The sequence below is a fragment of the Callorhinchus milii genome, unplaced genomic scaffold, assembly GCF_018977255.1.
Source record: "Callorhinchus milii isolate IMCB2004 unplaced genomic scaffold, IMCB_Cmil_1.0 Scaffold3, whole genome shotgun sequence".
NCBI lineage: Eukaryota > Metazoa > Chordata > Chondrichthyes > Chimaeriformes > Callorhinchidae > Callorhinchus > Callorhinchus milii.
This window is the reverse complement of record NW_024704744.1, coordinates 61,953,872-61,959,871: the sequence shown is the minus strand read 5'-3', so window position 1 is coordinate 61,959,871 and position 6,000 is coordinate 61,953,872. Positions and strand designations below refer to the sequence as shown.

The window sequence follows — 6,000 nt, the reverse complement described above, 5'->3', positions numbered from 1 at the left end:
TCCTATTATTTTCACATAACTTATACTTTGCATAAGTCACATTAAATGTATGGTCCCAACTGATACGGATTATGTGACGTTTACTGTACATTCACAGGAAAATCATTTGCTGTTAACGACTAGGGAATGGTTTGGTTCCTGTTTAATAAAAGTTTAATAAATTCCTAGTGTAACAGTTACTACATCACATCATTGCAAAACACAGCGGAATACAAAAAAGGCCAATAGAGCAATTAGGTTTATTTTAGGTATTATTCCACAACTAGGAGATAAATGAGAGCATGACAATGGTTTAATTCATTTAAAACTCTGTTTGTAAGTCAAATTTCAGTCTGCAAAGCAGCAATATGATCAACCAAAGCACAAAAATAGCATTTGACATCCATGCACAGAAATAAAACCTCAAGGCATTTAGTCTTGTGACCTGTACAAACAAGCCATGAATTCCTGTGACAGATATTCATTATTTGTAGCTTATTGTATTGCGTGCCCTAGGTATTTGGCAATGAATGTCCTTCATAACAACCAGAGCCGCTACTACTATGAGACTAAGAGTTTATGAAGTAAGCATTGTGCAATGTTTGCCCATAAATATAGTCGCCACACTTAAGAAAAAAACTTTGTGAAGCTCCTTGAAATATTTTTATCATTATTGGTGCTACATTAAATGCAAAAATTATTATTACTATTTCAGCCATTCTGCCCTTGCTTTCTGGAACTACATCCAGGAGTCGCTCTGACTTGTTGCTTCCCCTCCCGTTCAAGGCACGTCTCAAAACATACCTCTTTGACTGCATTTTCGGTCATCTTTCCCCCTCCTCACTATCCTCCCAGCTCAGGCACCCAGCCAGAACTGTCAAGCTCTTTGAGACGTTTTCCTGACGTGAAAGTTGCTAAATTGTGTTGCACTGTACTATTACAGGAGCCATTAGTTACTCTTTCAATACTCGAGTAAATAAAATGTCAATGAGTTGCAAACTCCTTATGAAAACAAGAAACGGGAGAAAATGTGCTTCAAACTGTGCTGGTCTACCAGCTGTGTGAGGGGGATGGGAAGCCAAGCTGTTGTGATCACACTGAGGGTTGACATTTATTTGAAACGTAGCGTATAAATAACCGGTGTCTAACTTTTACTTGAATGCAGGAAATTTGAGCGAGATTAATCATTTACATACTGCTGGAGCCCCAGGTTCTCAAGGTACCTCTGTGGTACTGTGCTGGATTGTAATTTGGAAGGCAGTGGGAAGACATTCTTCCTACTGTATGTGCTGCTTATGTTCTGTTTTGTTTTGCTTGTGGGATATCAGTGCGCATGAGTCATCATGTGGGCTTCTCTCTCTCTCTTGCTCGCTGTCTCTCTCTCTCTCTCTCTCTCACACACACAAACTATTTGAAGCATAAATGCGATCGTCTTCACTCACTCAGCTGGGATAATTGACATGCCTAAATCATGATATCACATGATGCAGGAGCTTAGCAACCTCCGTAAGGAGTTTAAGGTCTATGGGTTTCTACGTATCAATATAAATGAGGGAGTTACAAAATAATGTTTCTGTACTGGGCTGTGGAGCAGAAAAGAGAACAATCCTTTACACTGGGTGAGTGTGTGCTTTTCACAAACTTTTCTGTTGATATTTATTAATTATAACTGCGAGTTCACAGGCTATTGAAGCTGTGTGGGGGCAAGGTGTAAAAGATTTCACAAGTTGATGAAAAGTACTGTTGTTATTCGCATGGGACTTCTGATTGTTAAAGACTGGCCAATCGTGAGTTGAAATAAGCCTGTGTTTTATCCTCAGTGTTTTGTGTCTATGTTGTGTGAATATCACAGAGAGGTAGTACACACAAGGAGATGGTAGGAAACCGGACTCACTGCTGCTAGAACAGCTGGACAGTGGAATTGAAGAACGCCTGGGCTGGCTTTCATACAATGTGCACCACTGGATCATCCATCATGTTATAGTTGTAGTGCAAAACTAGCCTTGGGGAAATTTATTATCCTGCTTCTATTGCCACTCCACTCCCCACTGCTTTGCAAGCAGACTGTGCATCTGTCTGAGTAGCATTCTCGCCTCCTATTCAGAAAGCTGTGGGTTCAAGCTCTACTTTGGAACCTGGAACTCATATAGTCTAAAGCTGACAGTTCATTAGGGGGTTATTTTTTATTGTTGGAGGTGTGTTCTTTCGATGAAACGTTATACCAAGGCCCTGTCTGCATATTCAGGTGAAGGATAAAAATCCCATGGCATAATAATAATAACAACAACAAGATTGCATTTATAGAGCGCCTTTCACGTCGGGAGGACATCCCAAGGCGCTGGACAATTGGGTCAGGACCCGAGCAGGGGGAAATGTTCAGGGTGAGGGGAGGGAAGAGAGAGAGTGAGGAGGGGGTAGAGAGTCGAGAGGGGAGCTGAAGGCACGGTTGAAGAGAAAGGTCTTAGACCGGCCTTGAAGGAGGAAAGGGAGGAAGCAAGGCGAAGGCACTGGGGAATGGAGTTCCAGAGCCTCGGGGCTGAGAGGCTGAAGGCCCGGCCACCGATGGTAGGGCGGTTAGGGCGGGGGATGTGGAGCAGACCAGAGCCAAAGGAACGGAGGGTACGGGCTGGTAGGTAGGGGGATAGTAGGTCAGAGAGGTAGGAGGGAGCGAGGCCGTGAATGACCTTGTAGGTGAGGATGAGGATCTTGAATTTGAATAATCCTTGCATTTGATACAGAGCTTTTCACTTCTTCCAGACAGCTCAAAACGCTTCACAGAATATACTGTAAAGTGAATTGACTGTATATTTATGAGTGAAACACGCAGCCAATTGAGCACAGGAGTGTCCCGCAAACAGTCATGGATTGAAGTGGACACTTTTACTACTTTTTTATTCTTGAGGGATTATTATCAAGCATGTGGAGTAAGAAAACTTGGCCAAGATTTCGTCCTGCCGGGAATCAAACCCAGGTCTTTCGCTAGCGAGGCTGGTTAGAGTACTCTAACCACTGAGCTACAGGACTCCATGGCATTGTTCGAAAAGAGAAGTGAGTTTCTCCGTGTGTCCTGATCAACAATCCCTCGGATAAAAATTGATCATTCATGTCATGGCTGTTTGTGGAACATTGCTGTGCACAAAATTGGTTGCCACATTCGCTCACAAATCACAGGCACTGCACTTTCATTAAAATCCTGTGAAGAGCTTTGAGACATCCTGCTTGCCTCCTTCAAATTTTGTTTTGCATTTTTCACATTGGGTGGATGTCCCAAGGCGCTGGACAGTCAGGGATTTGGACCCGAGCTGGGGGTTGGGATCAGGAGGTGGGGAGGGCAAGTGGGGTAGGGGTAGGAGGGTGGCCGAAGGCCTGGTTGAAGAAGAGGGTCTTGATATGTGCCCTCAAGGAGGAAAGCAAAGGGGCGAGGTGAAGGGACTGTGGGATGGAGTTCCAGAGGGTGAAGGCAGAGAGGCTGAAGTCCCAACCGTTGGTGGATCGTGGAGCAGGCCGGGCAGGGCTTAAGCAATCTGACAGACTGGTGGACAGGCCCATCCTGTTCAAAATCAGTGTGTCTCACTGTTAGTGTTAGTAGTTTTACAGTATTATTGATTCCTGTTAATCAAATACTGTTTTACCTTATCACTCTATTCTTACATAAAAGCATTCCTGTCACTAGGTTATGCTGTTCCTAAACTGTTGTTAGTTGATTGGCGGATCACTTTCCGGGTGTAATAATCCCTTCAAAAACAAACAAATTGGTCACTCAATCCACGGCTATTTGTGGGACATTACAGTGGTCAATTGGCTGCTGCGTTTCGTCCACAAAATATACAGTCAATGCACTTTACAATATATCCTATGAAGCGCTTTGAGATGTGATAAGGCGCTATATCAAATGTAAGGATTCTTCATATTATTATTATTTTCTTTGGAACCTGAATTCTCCAAGGACTTGCTTGTAGAACATGCTGGGTAGCTGACTGGAGACCATCATTCAACTCTCTGCCGAAGGATTGAGAGGGGGCAAACCCTTTGTGATACCTGGAAAGTGGCAAAAAGAGATTTTATGGATGATTTTAAAGGAAACTTTAAGAAGTAACCTTTTTACATTCAAACTACCTCTCCATCGCCTTCTGAATAGGGACAGTAAGGAGGGTACAAGATCCACAAATCATTTTGATGTGTGCGACTGTTGGGATATTGATGGGCATAGACTTGTGATGATCAGGAAAAAGTTGGGACGTTCCCAAAGTTCAGAAAGTTCTTCTGCAAACTGACCACACTTATACCAGAAGTGTGAGTTATTCATGTGATACTTGTGATCTTTATAGAGGGGAATGGGACTGAAAATTGGATTAATTGTCTTTGACTTTAGGTTTTCCCTAAAGTTGTTCCTCACGTGACTATTCCTTTTACCTATGATTTCATCTACAAGCATCACAGAGCTAGAAGTGTTGGAACTCTGAGATTGAGAGATCTTAGGTGGTTTGTGCGATGCTAAGGGTTAGAGAGAGATTTTACCCAATTTTGTTGCTGAATCTGAGTCCATAATAGAATTTAAAAGAGAATTGGATAAAGGGAAAATGATACCAAAGGGTATAGGGACAGAGCAGGGTAATTGGATTAATTTAGATAGATCTAGTGGGGGAACTTGCGCCAGCGCAGAGAGGATGGGGTGAATAGTCTCCTTCTGTGCAGTAAACAATCTATTATTCTGTAAATACTGCTTTCTCGGCTGCCACTGCTAGACTTTGCTATGGCATGTTGTTATTATGTTAGTTCAGGGGCCACAAACAGCAGAGGGAGCTGACTCCTGTAAGCTGGGAGGAGTTAGGAGTAGACCGGCATGGGGCTGCATGGGCACATGAATGTTCTAGAGTTTCATCAAAACTCACTTGTTACTCCCTCCCTGTGTCATGGTCTGATTACAAGAAAGTAGAACATGGTGGGTCTTGATGTGCCATTGCACTTGGGGTTCAAACCCCACCAACTCGGGACCTTCAACTCACAGACTGGGCTGACACTTCAACGCAGTCCTGAGGCAGCACTGCATTGTTGGAGGTGCCATACTTCAGGTGAGATGTTTGGATCCTCCCACCACACTGAAGGCATCATATAAGAAAACTCTGAGGCTCATGGCAACACATGCTGGAAAGCATTCCCTGGAGTCCAACTTCATGAACACACATTTGTACAGGGCTTGGAATCCACCTTGATTAGTTTACAGAGAGGTAAGAAGCTGATGCTCAAGCTCTGCACCTCCAACTGGTAGAAATATCACTCAATTGGAAAGGATGTGTGTCCGACCGTGGGCAGAAAGATGGTGGCAATGCTCTCACATATATTGTGCTGAGCTGTGTTGCTCCCCAGGAAGCTTTCTACCATCCAGCCAGTGAGAACTCAAACCCGTGCTTGTTGGATGTCAAATGACCAACTAGTGACTTGGGGGAGAGGTAAATAGGGTCATCTTGGAGCTGAACTGGCTCCAAGGTGACATGTCTGGTAACGGAATGTTGGAATCGAGTCAACCCTCTGTGGCAGTCTCGGTAGTTCAGTTCCTGAATTAGGCAGGTCCACAGTACTCCAGGGCATTGCTGATGACAAACCAGCCAGGCTGGCTCATCAGCAAGACTTGGAGATACAGACTAGTCACTGGGAGCAGGGACTCTTTTCCCTGGGCTCTGGACTTCAGAGATTCATCTCACTTGAAACCGACATCAGGGGACCTCCAAAATCAAGGTAGTTTTTTTAAGATGGTGTTTTTCAAGATACTCTCACTCATTTTCAAATCCCTTTCATGCCCTCACACCTCCCTACCAATCCGATTTGCTTACCCACCCATTCCCACCCACTGCCTATGCTCGGCTGGCTCCGGCCTCCTGTTCGTCCCTCATCCCCTCCGTTCCATCATCAGTGGCTGTGCCTTCAGCCACAAAGACACAAAGCTCTGGAACTCTCTCCCTCAATCCCTCCACCTTGTCCCCTCCCTCCCCACTTTCAAATACTGTCTAAAGACCTTCCTTT

At 44.3% G+C, this 6,000-nt stretch overlaps 1 protein-coding gene across 1 annotated transcript in view; it reads left to right on the top strand.

Moving 5' to 3' along the window:
• Positions 1 to 1,348: 1,348 nt before the first annotated feature.
• Positions 1,349 to 6,000, top strand: part of rasgrp3 (RAS guanyl releasing protein 3 (calcium and DAG-regulated)) — a 41,573-nt gene continuing 36,921 nt past the window's right edge. Inside the window, 1 exon segment of the mRNA XM_007898442.2 lies at positions 1,349 to 1,598. The gene's annotated coding sequence lies outside the window, so the exon portion shown is untranslated.